Raw genomic sequence first — 27,248 nt, 5'->3', positions numbered from 1 at the left:
ATAACAAATAAAACAAACCTTGAATCTGTATCATATTCAGTTTTTGTTTTTTTAAATATTTTATTGTATTTTTCCATTACCATTTAGTCCTTTTAGATTCCCCTTCCCCCGCAGTCACCACACTGTTGTCCGTATCCATGATTCCTTTTTCCTTTGTGCTCAATTCCTCCACCCCATAACTTGGCCCCAGAGTTTGGATTAGAACACACGCTGCTTGGTTTCTTGCTCAGTTGCCTCTAAATGATAGACTTTTTGTCCTTTTTCTTTCACATCATCACACCTAAGTCTCTGAGATCAATCCAGTTCCCTCCATTCTTCATGGTAGAGGAAACTGTCTTCAGCATTCAAGTGGCTTATATAGAAAATTATGAAAAGAAGGACAAAAGCATCAAGAAAATATTCAAGATATAAAGACAATAAGTCATTCAATAAGCCCCCAAAATTCCTGAAAACTTTTCTTAATTTAATCTCCTGTAGTTGCCAGCAAGATGCATGCATGGTTAGTTGTGAGGAAATAATAGGAAACTGCTAGCAAAATTGAATCTGAAAAACAAATGTGCTATGTAAGAGAATTGTCCAAAATGTACCCAACATGGCATGTCAGTTTTATAACAGAGCCTAATTCAAGCAATCATTCATCGTGGGCTAAATATCAAACACATTTATATTCTTACAAAGATGTCACAGTAAGCTACCATGTGCAAATAATATATATAAATAAATATCAAAGTGCTTCTATGAAGGGCCTGGGTTTGGGGGAAACATAATTTCTTATCACATATTAGATATTCAACAAATATCTGTTAACTGGATAAATGAATATGTACTTCAAATCTGATTATATAATTGTGTGTCTGCTGGCTGTCCATTTTTGATGTACTTGAAAATTATCTTTCTTCTTTACTATCCTACAGAGTGAAACAAAAAGTGGATTTTTAATTTAATACCATCTGAACCAATGACCAGTGTTTCAATTTTTCTACTGACATAAACACTATACATTGAGAAATATTATTTCCTTAGATAAACAAGCTGCTCTAATAATTTTCTAATAAAATTTCATAGAAGTCTCCAAAAAGAAAGGGAAATGGAGAGGCAGAGAGAGATAAATAAAGAGAGAAAAAGAAAAAGGGATTGAGCTATGCCTGCAGTGTGATTCCTCTAGCGCTGCCTCTCAGGCCTCAGAACAACTTTGTGCCTCCGAGCCTTATGTCTTCTAAGATCCATAGTTTAGTTTCCTGGGTGGACTGCTGACTTCCACCGTCCTTGAACATCATTTTTCCACCCATTCAAATTACCTCTACCTGGTGCTGCTTTTTCTCTACCCCACCCTCTCTCTGCCTGGCAGAGTGTGTCTTCTTTGACCCATATACAAAATAGAAAGCAAAGGATTGGGATTGCTTTCCATGACCTGTCTTTTCATCTCCCCTTAGCTGAAGCATGAAATATTAAGCATAAAGCAGAGTGCACTTTTTTTCACTTCTTTCAACCAAACTATCATTTTTGCAGCATCCACTAGAGAACATCTATACAAGTTCCACAAATAATAAAAGAAGTAGGAAATTCTAAGAAGACACTTAGCTATTGTATACAGCTCTGTTCCTGGAAGACTACTGAGATTTGGAATTAAGAGACGAAAAGGAGGAAAGCTATAAATACAGCAAGACTGGAAACTACTATTTCTGGAATTAGTTGGTTTTCAAGTGCATTAGTCAAGAGCATTTATTTACCTAACCTTGACATGTTTATGATTTGTACTCATTTGTTCTGTTCTGTCATCAGAAAATAATTTCGGCCACAGTCATCATTGCCACTGTGTTATTTTGGCGGTCAGGTATAAAATCATCATTTTGGTAGTTTTACATATTTTAATTATGCTACCACATACTGCTCTCTTTAATCTCTTTTACATTTTACAGCTTATTTTAAAACCTATACTGTATTCTAGTTTCTTTTCTGTTTTTCCCCCCCACAATTATCCTCGGATAAAAGCTTTAAGGATTTCACTAGCGTATTACAAACTCTGTCTTCTGTCCTGGATGATTACAAGAGGCTCTTCAGAATCTCAGTGGCTGCATCCACAGCTCCCGAGGGCGCTGACTCCAACTCAGCAGCACAACTTGCAAGTTTATCTGCTTCTTTAATATTGTACCCAAAGCAAGGTGATTTTTTTACTTGACTTGGTTTTTCATTTAAAAGATAAATATTCCTGTCTGTTACAAACACCTTAGACCAATACTTATAAGAAATCCAATCCAGAGCAACAACTATTTATTATAGGTTAATAGTAAAAAAAAAAAAAAAAAACCTAAGAGAGAGTATAGATCTCTTCCCCCAGTGATTTTACAGCTGCATAGAACTATGATGTCCTAAATTAAAAAGAAAAAGCCTGGGTAGATAACTTTAAATTTTTTTTTCAGCTCTACGATTCTGTGATTCTGTTAAAAACAAAGGTGAGGCTTCTATGGTATGGTCAGTGACATCAGCTAGCACTCGGGGAAAGAGCAGACTACAAGAGTCTCTTTCCAATAGACGCATCTTCGACTTTTACTAGCACACACATGCACACACAAAAGCAGGAAAAAAATTATTACTCCTTTTATAAAAATAAGAAGAAAATATACTAAAAAAGGAACCTGAACTTTAGTAACAGCTGCAACAATCCACAGCAATGGTGGAAGAAGATATTTAATTCAGCTGATTTTCTGTGGTTGTTGGCTGCTCACTAGTCTCACTGAGAAGCTACAGGAGGTTTGGTTCCCCAGGGAGCAATCCAAGACAAATTGAAGATTTGGGAATCTTCACACAATCCCAAGATTCAAATGAGACATACTTTGGAAGGATGGGCAATGCTCAATCATAAGTGTGACAAAAGCTGACAAGCAGGAAACTCAGGCACTCATCAAAAACAGCGTGTTTGTCTCCGAGAGATGCCTCACGTTGAGGATGCATGGCGCACCCTTGATGACAGCTCTGGTTCTCCTGCTGAAAGTTGCTAGAGATTCACAGTGGGATTGGTGCAATGCAAAGCTTCTTTTATTCTTGTAAGAACTTCATGAAGCCTCTCACTAAGGATACCCAGAGCAAAATTTCCAGGAGGAAGTAGTTTCTTAATTCAACTTTCCCAAGTAGAGCAGCATTTTGTATGGCACATATGAATTCTGATTGTTGATACCTGTATACTTTAGATTTCCCAGTTGGTACTTTTATACTTTTGGTCAGTCAACCAGGTCAAATCCTGGAAATTCCGATGAGGGTGCTTGACCCAGCTCCAGATTCATGTGAAAGATGGTGTTATTGCCAAGGATGTTATCATGAGAATTGAATTTGTGACCTGAAACCAGGTCCTGTCATTAAAGCCACAATGTTTAATCCTTGTGGGAATTAGATGAACAGCATAAAATTGGATGGAACTTATCAGACTATTCACATCACTCCAGAATTAGAATTTTCTCATGTTAGCTTTGAAACAAACTTCACTCAGACCTCCTACAATGCCTGATTAGGAAAGCTGTAGAAGTCCCCAAGCCAGGAAAGTCTGTGACCACCTTGTTTGTAAACCAGAGCTCTAAATGTGGCACAGTGCTGTCTTCACCAGAAGACTGAAGGCTTTAAACATCTTGATTGCTAGAGTGCTGTGTTCAATAGAGGATAACTTTGTTTTCACCAGCTTCGCTAAGAAGTAGCAATAAGAGCAGAGTTGATTAAGAAAAATGAAGAAGGAAAAAACACAAAAAGAAAACACCCATAGAAGATGGTAGTGGCTGCTTCTTAGATATTGATACCGGGGAGTGTGTTTTCCATAACCACCATCTGGTAGTGGGCAGAAAGTTCTAGGTGCAATGATAGGGTGGCCATATTGAACTGTATGCATTATTATATCAAGGAGTTGGATATCTTGCATGAATGTTCTCTTTTGTGTTTAGGTTCCCTATGCCTCTCTTGCTGTGAAATTGAAATGCACCTAGAAAAAAACTTTTACTATATGAAACTTTACAACACTTGTGACAACAACTCAATTCAGTTCATGCACTGTGTAATATTTCTCCAGGTATCATCCAAAATTCCCACAGACAATGCTTTTGTCTGCCCGAGGTGTTGGCCTCAGCTGAGCCATCTGGGACTGTTCTATCAAATTGCTGCCAGGATATTATATCGAGTTACCTCCAATTTCTAGAATGTATTCTCTACTAATGTTATTGAAACCAATTTCTATTTCATACAGATGTTCTCTGCAACTGCAATTAAAGTTTTTCTTCTATGAGTCAAGTCTCTTAAGAAAGTAATTGTACTTATCCATTTTTTGTATTACTATTTTAACATTATTGCTTCCTGCACTTGTATTCTTTTAATTGATTGTGTTCCTCACCACAGTGTCTCCCCTCCCAACCCTGCCCCAATAAAGCAGTACCACTGTTACACTGTGGGTTTACACCAGTCTTATACCCCAGCAGGGGAAGAAGGGTGGGCCCTGAGCTTAGTTTTCTTTTAAGGTCAAGTGAGTTTGGCTTCTTTTTTATTGGCATTGGCTCTTTTGGAAGATAGTGACAAAAATAAACTTTAAGTGTTGATTAGCAAGAACAACATATAGATTGATATTAGAGCATACTGGCAGAACTACATAGGAACTCTATGCCATTCTGTGCTCTCCAGTAAATGAGATTTGATCCTCATTGAAAAAAAAAAAGAGTAAAGGATGAATAAACAACTTCAAATGCTAGAGCAAAATAGATTGAATGCATTCCAGTGTTTACAAAGGAACCATGGTAACTATCTGCAGTACTAAAGAAGAGGAAAGAAAAAGGTATCTGCAACTCTGTTTCAAGGGAGAGTATGAGCTTTCTGATTCCCTGAGTAATCTACCTCATGTATTTTATTATTTTTGTTTCCACACGTATCTAGCATCCCTCAGCACGCTGGCAACCCCTTCTCTAAGTGCTAAGTGATCTATATCCTATAGCATATTTCCCTGCCACAGCTCTTGCCTCCCTCTCCACACCTCACTGTCAATTCCTGAAGAGCAGAGATGTTGGAATTAATCATCACATTAATGGAGAGTTCTTCTTTTCTAGATAGAAGACACTTGGATATGCTTGTAGACTGAGAAAAATAAGTATGGTAATTCAGGGATCTATGAATGACTATGTTGTATTTCTATGGTGCCTTCTTACTTTTATCTCCTCATCTTCCTCCAGTTTATATCCTATGTGCATTTCAGGACATCTTGCCAAGAATCCAGACAGGAGAGGAGAATGATATGGAGCCAAGGATGCTCTAGCACAGCAAGCCATTTAGATTGCTTCCTCAATCAAAAACCTACTTTAAATCTACACTGTCATCAAAGAAGTGAATGCTATAGGGAGCATGGACCAGTGCAGACCCATCTTTATTTCTGTAGACTGGTACTCTATTTACAAGGTGTATCTAGTTCAGTGGTGAAAAACATGAGCTCTAGAGTCAGACAGGCCTGAACCCTAGTTTGTCTCTGCACTTATGGCTGTGTGAACTTGAGCAAGAATTTCAGTCCTTTTACATTCGGTTGTTCAATATATGAAATGTTCGTACCCATAATAAATCCCTCATAGAATTATTTGGAAGTAAATAAACCAATCTGTATAAAAACAGCTAATAGTGACTAGCACTCGGTAAGTGCTTAATGAAAAGTAAGTACAGGGTGGGGCCAAAAAATAGGTTTACAGTTGTTTGTATGGAAAACAATACAATATTAATAAATAATAATGCAAGAATAAATTGTTTTGTGTACTCACAAATGTAAAGCTAGTTTTGTACCCTGTATAATAATTCATTCATTTTTTCATTTTTTCATGTTCTAAACAAATATCGTTGCTAAAAAAAGAGTGAAGAAAAGGAATAAAAATCTTTTTTGTCAAGCTTTTAGTCTAGTAATCAAGACAACTGACAAGATTCATAAATATAATGCACGAGGTGATTATGCAGTGCAAGGGAGAAAAATACAACAGGAAAAGAAAATTGAAGGGCATAACAGCAGTAGTGGTTGTATTTTTAAATTAGGTGGCCAGGAATGGCTTCATTCTGAAGATGGTGATTACATAAAATTATTACAACTCTTCCAATTCCCTGTGCCTAAATAGGATCATATATAGAAATAAAATTTTCAGAATGTAAACATTATGAGGTCAAAAATTGCATTTATTTGATTCATTACCATATACTTAGTAATAGTGCTTAACTTGTGTCTAATAAATATCTGATGAATGTTGATGAATAAATATTAACAATATGAAAGGCATTATGTGGTTTACATTATAAACACCTTTGTTCACAAAAAAGTTATAATCATTCTGGACAAACAAGTATAAAAAGCAAGTGATAGAATATAATCAATAAGAAATTGTTAGGAGTAATAAACATTTGACTAGAAATACTCTGTGGTACCTGCTCTCCAGCCGGGACTCCCCACCACCAGTTTCTCTCTTAGGGGATCTGCTTCATCTCTCACTCCTTTATGGTAAGCAGAGGACTACAAAGCAATAAAGTAACAAATGTGTGGAAAAGGGTTGAAGGGAAACGAAGTCAATCAGATCTTCTCCTTGAGGAATTTGAACCGAAAGGACAAAGAAAAACATTACCTCTGATTTGGGTGCTTTGACTGATGGTTAATCTAGAGTTTGAGCTGGAGTGGTCACATCTGAGCCATAGTTAGGAGGAAACAGAGACTCCGAGAAAGCTGGCTGGGAGTGGGAGGTCAGAGCAACACCTCAGGGAGGGAAGGGGAAGCGACAGAATGACAAAGATGGGAAAGTGCTGGCACTTCAGACCACCTCAGTTCCCATTGACTCAGACATCCTTGTGCCCTCAAAATAAACTCATTTTTACTTAAATTAGAGGTAGGGTCTTTTTTCCTTTTAACCAAGAGAGCAGATTCTTGGTCATCAACTATGCACTATGTACTCCAAATATATAATCTGATTTAAACATTAACATGATCCTAATACTTATTTACTGTATTTCTTATTTAGCAAGAAAAAATAACAGTTCAGCCCTGGCTGGTGTGGAGCACCAGCATGCAAACCAAAAGGTTGCAAGTTCAATTCCCAGTCAGGGCAGACTCCTGGGTTATGGACCAGGTCCCCAGTTAGGGGCATATGAGAGGCAACTGATCGATGTTTCTCTTGCACATCAATGTTTCTCACCCTCTCTTTCTCCCTCCCTTCTCCTCTCTCTAAAAATCACCATTTTGTGAAAATAAGATAAAATTCCAAAAGAGTTACATGATTTCCCAAAATAGAATGGCTATCAAATGAAAGAACTGAAATTTGAACCAAAGCCTGTCCAAATCCAAAGCTAATGATTTTCATCCTGTTCTGGAGCAATAAGCACTATGGGAAGTCATGAAAAACAGATTCATTCTAATTAGAGTATACTGATACATCTCCATTAAGAAAGGAAGAACTTGAGCAGATCTTGAAAGATGAGTGGAATTGAGAAGCATGTAGAATGCTTTGGAGTAGTGAAGGACTCTGTTCCAGGGACAGGAACATGACTGAAATCAGGGTGACAACAGTGAGAACACTGGGCAAGACCTAAAGTCATGAAGTTCACCGTGAGGGAGAAGCAGCTTCGTGTTGGAGGATGGCAGGAACACAAGTTAGATAGTGAACTGTTACAAAATGTGAATTCTTCACCTTGCACATTTCACACAGCTAAATGATTGTTAAACATTTTTTGAGCCTTTAGTAGAATGTGTAAGTGGTCTTATTTCTGAATTTTAAGAGTTGGAACTTTTGTAACTTACTTTTCCAATAGCTTCTACTCCTTTACCACCCACTCATTATTAACCCAGTGCATTCTGGCTTACCTAAACTCTTCGAATGTAAAAGTGCACATTAGTTTGCTAGGGCTGCTATAACGAAATATCACAAACTTAAATAACAGAAATTTTCCTCACAGTTCTAGAGGTTACAAGTCCAATATCAAGGTTTCAGCAGATTTGGCTTCTTCTGAGGCCTCTCTCCCTGGCTTGCAGATGGCTGTCTCCTCCTGTCTCCTGACACGGTCTCCCATCTTTCTTTAGTGTGTGCACATCCCTGGTGTTCCCCTTTTGTGTTCAAATTTCCTCCTTCTCTAAGGACTGCTGTCAGATTGAATTAGTGCCCACCTTAATGGCCTTGTTTTAACTTAATTACCTCTTTAAAGGTCCTATCTCCAAATACAGTCACATTCTGAGATCCTGAGGGTTAGGATTTCCCCATATGAATTTTGAGAAGACAATTCAGCCCATAACACTGTGGCTTCCTAATGAATAAATCCAAAGGTCTTTCTCATCTTCACCATCCTTATATCCTCTGGAGCATTTAATCCTGTTCCACACTTCCTCCTCAAAGTTTTCCTCTCCTGGCTTGAGGAACATACCTCAGGATCTCTCACCTTCGAGCCTTCTTGTGTTTTGTTTTTGTTTTGTTTTTTTTTCTAATTAGAGCAATTCCCATGCACTCTTTCCTTTCATTCCTAACTGAACACTATTTCATTGGGATGCCTTCCATGACCATCCTAGTCACCTTGGATGCAACCTAAAACCCTTATCATAGTGAAGATAATGTTGACAAAAACAATAAAGAAGGAGAAGCCAACATTCATTGAGTAGTTTCTTTGTGCTTGGTACTGTTCAAAGTGCCTTACATGTATTGACTTTTCACATCATCCCAATAGACACTATTATTATTCTCATGTCATAGATAATGATATTGAGGCATAGAGAGGTAAGGACATGTGGCTCTAATAATCAACAGAACAACTGTCACATTGTATTATAATTGCAACTGTAATTGTTTATTTCTCCTGCTGGACTATAACCTGTATGAAGGCAAAGAAAGATCTGCCTAATTTATTGTGGTATTCCAAGTACCTAACATGCTGTCTTACTGGGAGCTGCCTAATAAACATTTGTTATTTCACTGCATTGATTTGAGTTGAATTGTGACTCTATTGTGTTGTACCTATTCTCTTCCTCCCTGCTTGGCAATTTCTCTTCTAAATGCTTTCTTGACTCCTGTTCCTCTTTGCATGCTGCAAATGTAGATGCATTTTAGCCTAACAGTTCCACAGCTTTCTCTTTCTACATACACTCTTTCAAAAGGATGTTGTCTTCTGGTAATGTTAACCAGCATATCAATTCAAATGACTTCCACATGTATAGCTATAGTCCTCTCCATTCTGCTAAAGGCAGATGCCTTTCCACTTGCCTCCATGCTAACTTTGGAGGCATGTGATAGTGCATTTGCACATCAATTTCAATATCCAGCCTGAAATCATCAGTCTCCAAGGCAGTTTCTTGCATTTATCTTACCCAAAAGCACTCTCTTACCCAACTTGATACCTGAAAATTAATTTCAATTCTTCTCAGTTGCTTCCTCTAGACAAGCAGCTGCTAGTCCTGTAGATCCATCCTCTGCAACACCTCTTCTCTTCATTCCCATTTCTGCTGTATCTGTTCAGGACCTGATTATCTCAAGTCCAGGCTTTCATACTGACTTCCTAACTGGACTTTCCTTCTCCAGTTCACCCTTGAAAATGTTGCCAGATTGATCTTTGTGAGATGTCACCCTGATTATATCACACCTTCACTTTGCCTTTAGCATCTATCTCTCTACTCAAATGAATTATTGATAACTTTCTCAATGCAGCATACAAAACCTTCCTCGTCAAATTTCTATCCTCTGTTCCTGCTCAGCTGACCCTTTTGTATTCTCTATACTGCTGTCACATAGACCTACTCCTTGATGCCAGGATACCCCCTACTTTCTCACTTCTGTTTCTCCTGAAATCTAAACCAACCCCTACTCCACAACTATAACAATCAGATTCTACCATGCCTTCAGATGTCAAGTGCAAACTTCTCAGTGACATCAGCTGAATGTGCTCTCTGCTTCTTTTGAAATTTTAAGATAGAAGAACCTTGGGTTTCTGTCATGCAGAAGATATTAAATTTTGCTTTATACTTTATTAGATTTTCTTATGTATTTACCTTGTCTCCCTATTTTTCTGGACTACTTAAGGGAAATGGCTTTATCTAGCTCAACTATCAGACTAAGCACAATGCTTCCTATATGTAAGATACTCAAAAATATTTGTTAAATTGAATTATCATAGAACTAGTGTAGAAAGCAAGAATCATCAGATTTTCCAAAAGAAGTAATTTACTTTCTGCAATTATACTAATATGTATTAAAAGAATCATAAACAATTAACCTATGATTCTTCTGGGTTCTCCACTTACAGGCCCACTTCAATACAGCTTGTTGTACTTTATGTGTGTGAAGGGGCAAAAGCAGGAGAAGGGCTATAGTCAGAAGTATTTTTTGAAGAAATTTTTTCCACATAGGGAGAGTTTGTATTTTAATTTTCTCCATGGAATTCAGAATTAATTGTCCAAAGTAGAATATCTCTCAGCCAGGAGGTAGGCATTTTGTAGGAGAGCTCAAGGACCAGTATCCCTGGAGCATCCTAGTGTTTTGATTCAGTTCTATTTCTGCAAGATTGTCAAAGAGCTGAGGTACAAGTGATTCTGCAAGCAGCATAATGAGATTTAACATTTTTCTGCCTGGTAATGATAGAAATGATCTAAGCCAAGCTTCAATTAACTCTTCTGAAACAAATACAAAACAAAAACATGAGAAAAAAATTGACTTAAATAGAAGTGTTCTGCCTTGAAAAGCCTCTTTGACTAGTACTTATGAAATACTTGCCCAAAGCAACTTCCTGAGTTCCACACTCAAGATTAATTCTGTCCCTGATTTTTTTATCAGAATCATTAATACTTGTACAAGGGGTTTGAAGTCTTCTTAATTCTGCAGTACAAGATAATTTCATAAGTATCAATGGTTGATATCTAGATCTCTGGGTTAATATGGGGTGAGAGCAAATGGGAGGAGAGTATGCTACTCACACTTACCCCACCCTAGGAGACCCACAGCCTAAACCATTAGGCTTGTTCTCACTCTATGTAACTTGTCCCTCAAATATGCAGACTTCAAAAATGCTTGCTCTGTTCATAGCCTTAGCTACAAGCCATTATTTTGATCCAATTACCCTGTGATTTTTACTTCAACAATATAAATCAGGGTTGTTATCCCCAGGGTTGTTATGGTCCTGCTCAAATGTTGATTGACTAATAAACTTCTCTTCCTTTATATCTAGATATCCAGAGTCTTTGGAGCATTTTACTCCCTCAAAAGCAAGACCATGGTGGGACAGAGCTGCCTCAGAGAGACCCTTCAAGCTCAGACAGCTTTCATCAGTATCCTTAAAATTTGATGACAGGTATGATGACCAAATGTCCTTGTCCTTCCTCTTGACCTTGCTTTGTCCTTCCTTCCTCATCCTTCCTCTTGACATGCTTTGTTTGATGGGCTTCCTTTTCTTCTGGCTTCCTGGTAAATTCATCCAATGGAAGGAATTAACAGAGTTGGAGGATGACTGCACAGTAAAAGCCAGGGTATTTCTACCTATCTTTTTATTCTTCCAGTAAGTCTCTGAAAGCAGTCATGTCTCCTCCACAATCTGACAGCCTTTTCCTTGATAACCCAGTCTCTAAGAGGCAACCTTCACCATTGCTCTAGTTCCAACCAAATGACCTCGGGTTCTCCCATTGAAACTCCAAACCCAGATGTGGCTTTCTGCTTGGCAGATCCCTGGGTTACCTCATTATCCATTTGCCTTCTCATCCATCTATGACCTATACAACTCTTTCCTTAACTTCCTTTGGTTTGAAAGATATGAAGTGGTTTCTGTTTTCCTAAATGGACTGTGACTAATAATGTAGGAAGTATTATACCAGTGGCTTATGATATTAAATTACTGTGAGTAATGACTTTATAGTGGACTTGTATAATTCGGTACTCTCAGATCTAAGATTCTCAACCTGGAATGAACGTCCAAATAACCTGACAACTTTTAATTTTGTTGAATTTATTGGGGTGACACTGGTTAACTAAATTACATAGTCTTCAGATGTACAATTCTATAATACATCACCATTATGTTGTATTGTGTGTTCACCACCCCAAATCATCTCCTTCTATCACCATTTATCCCTCCTTTACCTTATCCTACCTCCCCTTCAACCCTTTTTCCCTCTGGTAATCACCACACTGTTGCCTGTGTCCATGAGCTTTTTTTGTTTGCTTAATCCCTTCAGCTTTCTAACCCAGCCCTCTACCCCACCCCACTTCTGACAGCTGTCAGTCTGCTCTCTGTATCTAGGAGCCTGTTTCTATTTCACTTGTTAGTTTATTTTGTTCACTAGATTCCACATATAAGTGAGATCATATGGTATTTGTCTTTCTCTGACTGGCTTATTTCACTTAGCATAGTGTTCTATAGGTCCCTCCATGCTGTTGCAAAATGTAAAAATTCAGATTCCTGACTCTCGTTTAAGATTTCTGGAGAAGGAACCTCAGATATACATAATACTTTAAATCTTCACAAATGAATCTGAAATACACATTGTGGTTAAAAACAATTGTCTTAGGGATATTCTAACAATTTTTTTTAAAAACTAATCTTCATCATGTTGATAGACTAGCAAAGAAAACCCAGCTACTGAAATTGTTTATCTTGGTTAACTGCACTTGCTATCTCCCCTTCACATGTCCATTCTCTGCTCTTCTGTGCTCTTCTCTGTGCCCAAGCACGGTGACTTCTATGAACTCATTACTTGGGCTCTTGTACCTACTGGCTTCTGGTGTGATTCATTTGATGGAAGGTACTAGACAGAGAGCAGAGAGTGAGAAGAGAGAAGCTGTGGTACTTAGTGGTACCACACTCCATGTGGTACTTACTCAACCCATGTACTCCCTGCCTGACCTGGATTTTGGCAACAGTTACATTCTGTGGACATAGTTCCCTTCTTTCATGACCCTATCCATTTCCCTTATCCTTTCAGACTTGTGGTGGTAAATAGCTTCCACTAATTCCCAGGCATTTCACCATTCCTGATGGGTTCTCTTACCTCTATCTCCCTCTGTAAATATCTTCTTTATTAACACTTCTGAGTACATATTCTTTGCTCATGGACTCTGGCAGAAACACCAATAATCTAAAAATATTCATGAATATAATTTTAGAATGTTTTTAAAATTCAGAACCACTTTACAATATTATGAAAGGGGTAAACAAATGCTAATATTACAGAATAGACCATTGTACCCTGTTCTAAAGTGATTTTGAAAGAAATATCATTTGGTTCATACTATAAAAATCCATTAATTAATATAAAATATAATATGGGATTTTTACAATATTTTACCTACTTCTGATAATGTTTTAAAAATCAAACATATACATTAGTAAGCTTTTCTTGCAAGAGTTATTTTAATAACAGTGACAAATAGATTTGTTGTCTGTCTGAGCTCATTTGGTAGAATTCAAGCCATTCTATTCCTGCACTAATTGTACATATTAGATTCATCCTGATTGATTTTCAACACCCCAAAGCAATCCCCAATTCTTCTAAAGCCTGCAACCGACTTGTCTGATCTATTTCTCACCACCGCCTATGCAAAAGTACGTCACCTCTTTCTAGTCCACAATGAAGTGATTTTTCTCTTCACTTTCATCAAAGTACTTTGCCAAGAACTATTCTGACTAGATGGAAAAGGAAATGAAAATAACGAACAGAGGATAAAGAACATAAGTGGATAATCACAAATGGAAAAAGGAGATAACAGAGAGTAGAAGACCAATGTCCTGGCCTGCAATCACTTCACTGCAGTTGAAGTTGCCTAGACCTTCCACAGAGGCTTTGCCAAACCACATGCCAACTACAAGGTAAGGAGTCTTCAAAACCACTGCATCACTTTCCACTGACCCTTCACCAGCTAATGGCCATAAGCAGTTTCAGTGAAGATGAAAAGAAAACAAATGGTGCAAGGAAAAAGAAAAATATGTGTAGCAATGTAACTAATCAGAAAGGGGAATATACAGATGATATTGAATTCAGAACAAATATAAAAACTGGCATGAGTTTGGACCCTTCATTTAATTGCCTGATATAACTTCTTTTCTAGCATTCTGTAACCACACAGAAACTTTATTTTCTTTAATCTGGCCTTTGATTTTAATTTTTCCCCTTGGTTCAAACTGACCTTACCCAGGTGTTCTGACTCACCCACCTCCCTCTCCCCGGCTTAATCATTAAGCCCTCAGGACAGTGAGGTTCTGGTCAACATCCAGCAGTCTTAGGAACAAAGTCCTAGGTCTACTGACCACTGAGACAGAGTTTTCCATCAAACTAGACAATATTTTGGTCTCAGCTGTGTTTTTGCTCTGGACCCAGGAAAGCAGAACGGTCCACAGAACAAATCCTTGAGAAGCTGGGCAGAACAACTGCATGGCTAGCATCAGGACCAGGTGTAATCATCAGTAGAAATCACAGACCTGGCTCCTTTAGTCACCATGATTAATTTCTTTTTTTTCCCCTGTATAATCCATCCCCTATTAGCCATCAGAGAGTCAGGTCTTTGAGCATTTTCTTTCTATTACTCCAGGCATGATGCCATCTCCTTAATCAGCCCTTACTTTCTTGGCTACAAACTTCTGTTCATGTCTTATTGGGTTTTGATGCTGGCAAGCAAATGTAGCCCTTCAGTCCAATGACAGTTCTCATCAGATCCAAGTGCCACCAGCAGTTGAAGTTCACTTGATATGTTCTTTGGCTTCTTTATCTAATCTGATCGATGATTTTTCATAATTTCTTACTTGCTTCACATATTTTCATGCTTGATTTTCTCCTTCAAAAGATAATAATTTCAAGTCTATGTCTAATAATTTTCTTATCTGAAATCCTTTCCTATCTGTTTATAAGCCCTGTTGTTTTTGCTGGGTTTTGTTGCCTTTGACCTTTCATGCTTATTTCTTCTTTACTTTGAACTGGTTATGGGGATTTTTGAGGACTGGGGTAAGAGTAGGTTTTTTCCAAGAGAATTTTTATTTGTGTCTGCCTAGCTGTTGATGCACAAGTTTATAATCAATTTAATTTAATTTTTGAGATGAAGTTTTCTAGGAGCCACAAAGATATTGTAATTTTGTGCTGCAAATATACGTATAGCCAACTCATGTTTCCAAATTCCCAAGTGCATGTTTTCCCCACTCTGTTCAAGGTTTGAGATAGCTGATAAGTTTTGCAGTTTCCTGGAAGGTAGGTATTCCTATTTCATCATGTTATTGAGAGTGAAGACCTTTGGGGGTCTCAATGTTTTACAAATATGATTTCCAGTTAAATAAAATCCAAGTTCACCTGATGTTGCAAGTGTTTTTAAGATAAAAGCTAGCTCAGGGTTCAGTCTGCTTGTCTAAGTGTTTGCCTTTACATGGTCACCAGTTTGAGAATTCACTAACTTTCTTATTAGCACACCCATGTCCTTTAGTCGTTTTGTACCTCTTCTCATGAGTTTTAGTTATTTTCAGTGAGATCCAAATACTTAGACCATCGCAGTTCCAAAAACAAGAGTCTAAGAGGAGCACTTTTATGATTCTGAGTTCTGAGAGAACTTTTTAAATGAGTGTTTTTTAAAACAGTATATTGAGTGACTAATCAATTTCTTCAGATGCAGTTATATCTTTAAAATAGGAGAGCAATTCTTCATATGAGTATGTAATTGTTATGTTACTGTTTGGTAAAATCTAAGAACATGAAGTTTTAAGCAAAGCTTTATGAAGGAAGTTCTCTAAGGAGCCAGAGGAAAGTTACATAAGGATGTTTTTTAAGGTAACAAATTTTGTATTCTGGATAATTAGCCCCTCAATATGTTTTGTAATAAAAGAGAATTTTGATAACTAAGTTTGAGAAACATTGCATACAACATTATCCATACTCTAATATCTTAGAGATTCATTGAATACATTAACATGGAAAAGGATCTTCCTATGTTCTGAAATAAAGAAATCTGTTTTTCTAAAATTTACTTGAAGATGAAATTCTTTCCTTTTTATACAAAAGAGAAACCTAGCATGCCATTTAAAATATTTTGTGAACCTTGCCTTAAGATATGTTCTGGCATATTACTTGCTAAAGGCTGGAGAATTTTCATTAAAGAATGCATAATCTTTCCCTCTTACTACTTTTAAATTTATTATCAATAAATTTTTAGCAGTAGATGAATGGAAGAGAAATAAGGATTAAAGCTTTCTCTTTTTAAAATTTTAAGTCTCTTCTTTAATTCCAGTCAAGATGGAAGCATAAGTAAACACGACTCACCTCTTTGGACAACCACAACAAAATTACAATTATATTATAGAACACACATCACTCAGAACTGGTAGAAATCAGGTTGAATGGAAGTTTGACAACTGAAAAATTAAAGAAACCATACCATATCCATCCAGACTGGTAGGAGGGGCAGAGATGCAGAATGGGCTGGCCACACATACACATGTGATAGATAAAAATTCTAGAGGGTTTTCTCAAGAGCTAAGAGTCCCAGCCCCATACCAGGCCCCCAGCCCAGGGTACCAGTGCAAGGAAGATAAGTCCCCACAACTTCTGTTTGAAAAAACCAACAGGGATTGAGTTGGTGGAAGAAACTTCTGGCATCCCAAACAGTTCCTTTTAAAGAGCCCACACATGAATATACATAGGCCCACTCCCTCTGAGATCCAGCACTCAAGTAGCAGCTTGAGAAGCACAACTGGCATACAAGGAGGAACTAAAGTGACTGGAATCAGGGTGAGAGTGAGGGACAGCTTTCACCCAGACAAAAGTCAGGCAGAGCCACAGAGCTGGCAGGTGGATGCTATATCTGAAAGTCCCTCAAGCTAGCTAAGATTGTATGCCCCACCCCACCCTGGAGATCCCCTGAGGCTTTCTCCCACCCAAAAGTTGTTAACAGTAGCTTTTCCATATGAATGATTAGTCTTGGTTCAAGCTTCACAACTTCCTAAATCCTTTCAAACAAGCAACAGCTGGCCTCAGTGAGACCCCAGTGCCTGTACCACTTGCTAAGTGGCACTAGGCTGGCACTGACAGCAGGCAGCCTAGATCCACAGCATGGCTTTGCCTGAGAATCTCAAAGCCCAGCACAAGTAGCAGCCTTTTCAGATTGCTCAATATCTCATACAGGTTGGCCCCAGACAAAACATAAGTGAAGGCTGACCTTGGCCTGCACCACCTGGGAAAACCCAGGGCTTGCACACCCAGTGGACAGCTACAGACATCGTAGGAGCACCACCACTCTCTCCCTGCACAGCAGATCCTCCAGAGAGAGCAGAGGTTGGTGGTCAGTGGTCACAGCCAGTCCTTGCAGCTGACTGGCTTGGGTAAATCCCTCCCATTGATCTGCCAACAGCAACCAAGGCTCAACTACCAGAGGAGGAGGTACTCATACCACACAAAGGGCACATCTCAGGTACTCTGCTTGGGGGATAGGTGAGGCTGTACCACTGAATCTTTCAGGACACCTACTACATTAGGCCATGATACCAAAACAGGGAGTTATAGCAGCTCTGCCTAATACATAGAAACAAGCACAGGGAGGCTGTCAAAATGAAGAGATAAAAAAACATGGCCCAAATGAAAGAACAGATCAAAACTTCAGAAAACGAGCTAAATGAAGTGGAAATAAGCAATCTATCATATGCAGAGTTCAAAACACTGGTTATAAGGATGCTCAAGAAACTTAGTGTGGACCTCAATAGCATAAAAAAAGATTCAGCCAGAAACAAAGGATACACTAATTAAATTAAAAAACAACTTACATGGAAACAATAGTAGAGTGAATAAAGCCAAGAATCAAATCAATGATTTAGAACATAAGGAAGCCAAAAACAACCAATCAGAACAACAAGAAGAAAAAAGAATCCCCAAAAAATGAGGATACTGTAGACTGTGAGACAACTTCAAGCATTTCAACATTTGCTTAGGGTGACATAAACAGAAGAGAAAGAGCAGGAAATTAGAAATCTTTTTGAACAAATAATGAAAGAAAACTTCTCTAATTTGGTGAAGGAAATAGACATACAAGTCCAGAAAGCACAGAGCGTCCCAAACCAGATGGATTCAAAAAGGCCCACTCCAAGACACATCATAATTAAAATGCCAACAGTTAAAGAAAAAAAGAGAATCTTAAAAACAGCAAAAGAACAGCACTTAGTTACCTACAAGGAAGTCCCCATAAGATACTCAGATGATGTCTCAAAAGAAATTGCAGGCTAGAAGTGATTGGCAAGAAATACTCAGTCATGAAAAGCAGCCAAGATTGCTCTCAGCAAAGCTATCATTTAGAAATGAAGGGCAAATAAAGAGCTTCCCAGGCACCAAAACTAAAGTAGTTCTTCATCAACAAATCATCATTATATAAAATGGTAAAGGGACTTATTCAAGAATAGAAGATCAAAACTATGAGCAATAAAATGGCAATAAATACATACTTATCAACAATTGAATCTAAAAACAACTAAACAAACAAGAAGAATAGAGACAGAATAATGGATACAGAGAGCATTTTGTTGGTTGCCAGATGGCAGGGGGGTGTAAGGGAAAGGATGAGGAAGTGAGGGGATTAAGAAGTACAAATAGATAGTTACAGAATAGCCCTGGGGATATAAAGTACAGTATTGGAAATGGAGTAGCCAAAGAACTTATATGCATGATCCATGGACATGAACAATTGTGTGGGAATTGCCTGAGGGAGTAGAGTTGATGGGTGTAGCGGGGCATAGGGGCAATATCAGGAGAACTGTAATAGCATATTTTTAGAGAGAAGCTAGTGGGATAAATAAAGGGAAGAGAAACGTCAGTCAGTTGCCCCTCATATATGCCCCAACTGGGACCCAACCCACAACCCAGACATGTACCCTGGCCAGGAATCAAACAGGCAACCTTTCATTTCACTGGAAAACACTCAACCAACTGAGCCACACTGGTCACAGCAAGACTGAAGTTTTCTCGCTAGACTCAGAATAGTACATATTCTATGCTTCCTCTTTCCTCTATGAAACACCTTTTCACCTATTTCCTGGACAGAGTATTCACCCTTTTTCTTCTGCATTTCTGTCTGATCATTCCCAGTCTCTTTTGCTAGTTACTTCTTATCCACCCAATATCTAATAGTCAGCCCCTGTGTATCGTCTCTACTTACACACATGAACATAGTGATCTCATCCATTCTTATAACTTAAATTGTATCTATGTGCTAAGATTCCTAAATTTATGTCTCCAAATGAGACCTCTCTCCTGTGTCCCAACTTCATATGTCCAGCTGTCCACTTCACATCTCCGCTTGAGTGTGTCAGACTTAGAATGTTCCAAAGGAAATTCCTGAATCCCAAACCTGTTCCTTCTGCAATCTCTCCTGTCTTTGTAAAGTTGTTTCTTTCTGGTGCCAAAACTGTGAAGTAACCATATTGATTCCTCTCTTTTTCTGACAATACAAATCCAACCCGCCAACAAATTCTATTGATTCTGCCTTTAAAATATACCCAGATCACACACACCTTTTTCTCCTATTTCAGGGATTCATCCCTAGTCCAAGACACCATCAAGTCTTACCTACATTATTACAATAGCTCTGCCCTAATTTCAAAGATTCTATCCTTCCTTGCTCACTGTATTAGTCAGGAGTCCACAGAACCAATAGGAGATTATATAGGTATAAACAGAGATAGGAGAAACAGAACCAATAGGAGATTATATAGGTATAAACAGAGATAAATAGATGATAGATAGATAGATAGATAGATAGATGATAGATATAGAGATATAGAAATAGACAGAGATAGAGCCTGATTTATTAAAAAGAATTGGTTCATGAATTATGGATGCCGAAAAGTTCCAATATTTGCTTTCAGCAAGTTGGAGACCCTGGAGAGCCATAGTGTAGTTCTAGTCCAGGTCTGAGGGCCTAAATACCAGGAAAACTAATGATGTAGTTCCAGTCTAAATGTCAGAAGGCTCAAGGCCCAGAAAGGACTGACATTTTAGTTTTATTTCAAAGCAAGAAAAACACCAATGCCCCTGCTCAAGTATAGCCAGGTATTAAAAGTGCCCTCTTACTTGAAAAAGAATCAGCCTTTTGATCTATCCATGTCTTCAAATGATTGGATGAGGCCCACCCACACTACAGAGGTCAATCTGTTTTACTCAGTCTGTCAATTTAATGTTGAATTCATTCAAAAACACTTTCACAGGAACACTCAGAACAATGTTTGACCAAATATTTAGGCTGGTACCCTGTAGCCCATTCATGTGGTCATATTAAGATTAATCATTATACCCACTATAATCAGTGCCAGTTTTAACAACACAGGTCATTATGTTCAAACAAAATTCAGATCATGTTACTCTGCAAATTCTTCATTGGCTTCCCATCCCCTTATAACAACTTATCAGACTCTTCCTAATTTATAACTCCCTATTCCACTTTTTCTCTCTGATTTCATTTCTAATAACTCTTCCTTGCTTGCTGCTCCTCTCCCTGGATTGCTCTTCCCCTCAGATATCTGTCAGGCTCACTAACCTCTATCAAGTCTTTGTGCTAATATTATCTCCTCACTAAGATCTTCGCCAATCATGCTATTGGAAATGGAACCTCTGACTCCGATACTCTCTGTTTCCCTCCCTGCTTGAAAATTTCCCCCATGGTGTTTATTACCAACAAATTTACTATTTAATTTACTAATTTATCCCATGTTCTTTCTGTCACTGGAAGATAAACCATGAGGGCAGAGGATTTTGTTTGCTTTATTCACTGTAATATCACTGGTGCTTAGAAAATTCCTTGAACACAGAAAATGTTTAATAAATATTTGTGAGTGAATGCACAGAGGGGAACCCCCAAAACTAGAATTATCTTCTGGAGGGCAGGCCCCTTGTAGTAAAGGCTTCTCCACAAGTAGTGTATCCTAGGAACCCATCTGAATCAGTGTGCCAACTGGCATTGTTGTGAGAGGCTGTGTTCGGCTTCAGTAAATTTTTTTAAAGACTGTTTCAACATATTTGACCATTTCATGATGGGTGATTTATGAGCACCCCTGCCTACACCGTGCTAAGTGTACAGCAGTTTTTGACCAAAAATGGCATGACCCCCGTGCCCCACCCTCTCTATTCGCCTGACATCTATTCACCCCATTGACTTGTTTTTCGTTTCCCCATATGAAAAAAGACCTCAAAGGGGAATGTTTTGCCAACACAGAAGAGGTGAAACAAAAAACAGCAGAAATACTAAAAGACGTCAAATCAACAAGTTCAAAAACTGTTCTGAGCGGTGGACAAGAATGTCTTAATAGGTGTGTTGCTTTGGAGAGTACTTTGGAGGTGACTGGAGAGTACTCCAAATGGAGAGTACTTTGAAGGTGACTGAAATTTAAACATGTAAGAATAAATACACTATTTTTTATAAATAAATTCTGGGGGGTTTGGGTCCCCTGTCATATGCTTTCCATATTTACATATAACTTATGAAGTTATGTTTCATTGTGAACATGTTAAAAATCTGACTTTTTTTCTGACTTCTAATAACCTTCCTACCTACATACAGAAAAACTACAAAAGTATATATATATATATATATATATATATACACACACCTGTATATATAATTACACACACACACATATATACAATTTCTCAAACAGGAGCCCCTGCTCTGTTCATATTCTTAGGTAAGTACTCAGTGGAAGTCTTGTAACTTTTTATAAGAAATGCCTATGAAATGTCTCAAATCAGCAGGAAGAGAGACACTAGGTCTGGGATTTTAAAATATTTCTCACAGTGTCCAAGAGGCTATTTCTATGTTAATTTTTCTCAACTCTTTGATCAGCATTACTTTGCTAATATACTTGAAAATTATCCTTAGGCAAGGAATATACAAAAGAGTGAATTCTCCATTTTAGGAGAAAAGGATCACTTTGAAGCTGTCCCAAAAGTTCAAATCCAACATGGAAATACATAGGATTTGTATGGTCATTAATTAATCAATAATACTATTTCTTTAGACAGGTAAGTAAATTTTTTTCCATTTAGTTCATTGGATAACATTTAATAATAATAACTTATGGTTGAGAATAAGTTTGCTCAGTTTCACTCTTTTGCTTAAACTGTCCCTACCATTGAGGCCTAGCACACAAGGTAATTGTCTTAACAACCCATCATCTACAATTAAAATAATCTCTTTTAGTCATTCCTAATCCAGGTATTTAAGTTACCTATCACTATTAAGTCAACTAAGTTTCAAAAGGTCCACAAAGAAGGAAAGAAATTGATATATGTTGCTTGCCTAGGTTGTGTCAGTCACTAGGCAAGTGTGTGTGTGTGTGTGTGTGTGTGTGTGTGTGTGTATGTGCAATTCCCTATATAAGGCCCATGAGATGGGCAATACTATCTCCATTTCCACAAGTGAAAAAATTTTACCAAGGTGTCATAGCTAGTCAATGAAAAAAGATGATAGTAATTTCTAATTCTGTGACCCTTTCTTGCTTTGTTGTTTTCACATAGACTTAGAAGATTATAACAAATAAGTATAATATTAACTGTGTCAATGACCTAAAGTTAAATCTTTAAATGAAAAAGTTTAAAGTGGGAAAATTTATTACCAAACTTATCCATATTTAAATATGCATGACTCTGATGGCCACAAGTACTATGCAAGTAAGTAACTGGATTTGAGTCAAAATGAGAAGATAAAATATAAGATAAATTTCTGTAAATGTCAAGGAAATTTAATTTTTTTGAAAAATACTTCCACCAAGAACATAAATCATAGGTATAAATTTATGGGCAAATCAGTAGATGTTTCCAGACAGTAAAGTAATCCTGTCGGCAATTAGGGAATGTGTTTAGGGAATGTAGTTCAGTGTGCCTGACCGTATTTGTAACAATGCCCTGAATATCCTCCTCATCATTATTGATTCTAATGATTCACTCTGCTCAATTCTATTACCTAAATACATAGCATATTTATTTTTGTACATGGAATTCAATGAAAAGATGCATAAATGCAATTTAAAATCATTGGCATCTTGCTCTTACAAGTAAAGTAATATTGAGATTATGCTGAACTAGTCAGACTTTTATACTGTGTTTGTATAGATATTTTTAATCTACATAAACATTGTTGTCAATAATTATCAAGTAAAAGTATAGCATTCTGATGTTCTCTTAGATGAATTCTTTGTGGTGGATTGATTTTTAAAGCATTTCACTCATTTGCATCTTTTTTTGAAATTCTTAAGAAAACATGCATACTCCACAGACTTATGTAAAGAAAACATGATTAGAGAATTACCAAAATGATTTTTCTAATTCTGGCACCTGGTTTAACATTGTAATTATAGCTTCATAAAAAGGGCCACCATTGAACAAGTGCTAACATCCCACTGGGTTCTTCTTATACTCTCTCTAATGCTATTGATGATCTTGCAAGGTTAGGATGAATTACAGCCTATTTTACAAGTGGAGAAACTGAGGCTTAAAAATGGAATAACTTGCTGAAGGTGTCACACAACTAAGAAATGGCAAAGCAGGTATGTGGAACCCAGTTCTCTGGGCATACTTTCCATTTACCACATGGCAGAACAGGAGCAAAATGTATCTCAGTTAATAAATATAGTCAATCATTTCTACAGTAGTCAAACCTCATCTTGAATTTTTGCCCAAGTGAATTCCCGGCTCTTCTAGAATTTCAAATAACAGTCAGCATTTGATTTCCCAGCAGCATCCCCCTTCTCCCACTCACTTCTAAATGTCATTGTGCATCATTTGTAGTTTAAGTAAATTTATATGCTCTTTCCAAATTTTCACAAAAATCTCATTAGGAAGTTGAAGGCACTTTGTTCTATTGCAGACATTACCAAAGTCGCTGGCTAAAAGAAATGAATATTTTATTATATTTTATTATATTATTTCTGGGTTTTTTTCACTAAGAACCTCTATTTTACTCCATATCAAACTGAAAGAGCAATTAAAACAAAAACATTTTCAATTAATAAAACACTTTTACATCTATCACACTGACTAATAGAGAGAAGAATGAAATCCCTGAGGAATTGCCAACAATGAAGAAAGCACTTTGAATGTTCTGTGTTCGAAGGAAAATTTCCTGACACCGTTCAATTTGGGGAAGTCAATGGTCCTTTGCAAAATTCAATTTTCAAAAGGATATCCAATTGTTACCAGTTCCCTGTCATGCCAAGAAGATGCTACTTTTGATAGCACCTTACATTAAAAGAGGGGAAACAATCAATCTTCTTTCCATCAATTTGCCTGTAGTTCTGGGAAAGCTATTGCACAGAGCAATAGAGGAAAATTGTTTGTACTGTGGCAACAGAATTTTATGATATACTAAATAAGTACCAGTCTATTTTGATTTGTCTATTTTAATGAACCACTTTCTCCATGTGCTAATGTTGTACAAAAGGTACATAATCTCCCTGCTATTTGTGTGTGACAAAAAAAGACCCCAATTTTTGTGAACAGGTAAGGTTGACACTTTAAAGATTCCAGGATGTAGCAAAGATAAGATTCTCTGTGAAGTCCCAGGACTGAGGACTTGCTTTGAAACTCTACATTTCTCTTCAGGAATAGTCAAAATACTATATTTCATTGATTCTAGAATATACTTTTTTGCACACTTTAATGCCTGAAATTCAAATTGGATTGACCATTAACTGTCACAAGTTAACTGTTAACTCTCCCCCATCTGACTTTCTTAGTGGTACATAAAATAATGGTATGTTTTACAACGGATGCTTCTTCATTAAATTGAATACATTACTGTGTAGTGCAGTCCACACAGTGAGTCATATAAAAATAAATCTGACAATTTAAACCCCGGTAATTTTCCCAGCTTAAAGGATGCCAGCAAAAATATTTGGTATCTTAAATTTCAACATGAGCATCATAGCCTCAGGAAGGGTCAGAAGAATGGTGATGTGGGATAACCTCGCCCTCTGGTTCTGGTTCTGTCCAGACCCTGCTGGGAAAACAAGAAGGAAATTGATTTCACACTTCTGGGTCTCATTTCTATAAAATAGGAAATGCAATAAGATGGCCTCTAAGTTTTCTACCCAAAAAGGAAGGTAATTTCAAATCTTGCACTATTGAGAGTGTATGTCACTGTGGAAATGTCATCACATGCTGCCCCAAAGGCAAAGGAGTTTCTTGTGCAAATTGATGGCCCAGATCCCTCTCCAGACATCCCTGTGCCCTGTTCCACAAGTGTGACAGCTCCCAATCCAGAGACCGTATCTAGATCAGGTAGCCATCACAATTCATTGACATGTAACTGATAGAAAAGGGTCACTCTTGAGTCTGGGCCAACTTATAAACTTATTTTAGAAACTGTAGAACTCTGCTAACTTAAACTAAATGTCTATCATAAATTTAAAATAACAAAAACTTACAGCAAGAGTTCATATCAATGTCTTCATGATTGACATAACTTCTACAGATCTGGCTGCTCTGAGTGCCTCCTTCCCTGCCATAGAAACACTGGCCAGAAAACTCCTGTTTTCATGGGCATTACTGGTAGGTCAAACTGTAGTAGCCAACCAGAGGATAATCCGGGTCATCTAGCCAACTTTTAGGAATAGACAAAGGTCGCTGTCTCCTTACCAAGTTCACATGGTAGCCTTTCCTGGTGGACCTGCATTCTTCTTGGGATGGTAGGAATTCACATATGTGATGGGTGATGGTAGAGTCTGTCCAGTTTTTCATTGACTTTAAAAGTACTCAATGTACTTCCCAATGCTGCACATTTCTAAACTCTTATGGACTTCTCCATGCATATCATCACTGGTGACGCACTGTTGCGACAGCTGATTGACATGTAACTACAATGCTATATGATGGAAGTTTGTTCATATTCTTGAGCTTCAAACGCCTCACAGGTCTCAGCGTGCTCACTCTGCCACAATTCTTGGACTGTATCCAGTGTACTGATGTGCAGTATATACTGTCTTATGGAGCCCTCTGCTGCTGTCTTCAAAGTTGCCAGTTTCATAAAAAGCTTTTCTTGCTGCTTTGGATTTACCAGGTTGGCATTTTGGTGGACAACCTGCTCTGGTCATCTTTGTCTCAGCATTTCTGCTCATAGTTCTTCTTTCACAAGTTTTCTTGAATTGTAAGCTCTTTTGTTTATGGACAGCATCAATGATAAGCTCTGTCCTTTTCCATTCTAGCTTTTGCTTTTCCCTGAATTATTCTATCTTCCTGGCCTCTTCTCTTGGATTATGTGCAATCTGATTGTTACATTGTGCCACATTGTCTACTTGCTGCTTGAACACTTCCAAGAGTCAGCTTCAGGATATTGATCTCAGACTGTCCGCATGGTTTCTTCCTACAGAGGCTGAGCAGATCTTTGCCATATTTCTCTTCAACTGATGTCCTTTCTTTTAAAAAGTCTTCTAACTCTTTGTGTTTCCAACAGCCGTTGTTCAGCTGTTGGATGCTGCTGTCGTAGCCAATGGTACTGAGCATGTACGGCCTCCAGAAGTTCCCCTTAAACAGCAAGTCGGTCGTGGCTAGCACTTCAGCATGTGCAGAGATCAGAGCAGCAATCATGCACGTGCGGGGAAGCCTGCGGGTCACGGCCAACTCGAGAGTCTCATCGTTGGTCAGGAGAAATAAATTACTATTTTAAAGAATTTAGTCTCTATCATTTCAGAAACCATCATTTGGATTGTGTGCATTTTTTAATTTATTAGTTACACAATTTATCTTCTTGAACATAGCTCTCTCAATCTCAGATAACATATCATTTAATTTCGGCTACCAACACAGTTATAATTTTTTTTCATGCTATGCCTGCAAATGGAATGTATTCATAAGTTATACATATTCATAAGTAATTATTGACAAATTACCAATAAGTTATGTATATTAGTATTTTAGTTTTTCAGGTTGTAACTGCTATTACGATATACTACCTCCTATAACTTTTCACTTTTATTTAGAAATTTCTACTTGAAGTTAAAATCCTTCAAATTAGGCTTGATGCTTCTCCTAAAGTCTTCAATGGAGAAAATGTTATTCATTACTTGTAAAGTTTGTGGAGTCCCTTAAATGAGCTTAATTTATTTTTTATATTTTATTGATTTATTTTTTAGAGAGGGGAAGGGAGGAAGAAGGAGAGGGAGAAAAACATCATGTGTGAGAGACACATCGATTGGTTACCTCTCCCTTGCCCCTAACCAGGGACTCCCCCACACCCTCACCCCCACCCCCACCCTGCCAAGCAGCCCAAGCATGTGCCCTGACCTGGAATTGAAACTGCAGC

General features: G+C 37.7%; 2 pseudogenes; one reads left to right on the top strand and one right to left on the bottom strand.

Annotated features, from left to right (window-relative positions):
• Nucleotides 1-678: 678 nt before the first annotated feature.
• Nucleotides 679-3,704, top strand: LOC114496315 (annotated as a pseudogene).
• Nucleotides 3,705-25,492: 21,788 nt separating this feature from the next.
• LOC114496316 lies at nt 25,493-26,537 on the bottom strand (annotated as a pseudogene).
• Nucleotides 26,538-27,248: the final 711 nt, after the last annotated feature.

The sequence above is a fragment of the Phyllostomus discolor genome, chromosome 5, assembly GCF_004126475.2.
Source record: "Phyllostomus discolor isolate MPI-MPIP mPhyDis1 chromosome 5, mPhyDis1.pri.v3, whole genome shotgun sequence".
Lineage (NCBI taxonomy): Eukaryota > Metazoa > Chordata > Mammalia > Chiroptera > Phyllostomidae > Phyllostomus > Phyllostomus discolor.
This window is presented reverse-complemented; position numbering and strand designations above follow the sequence as displayed.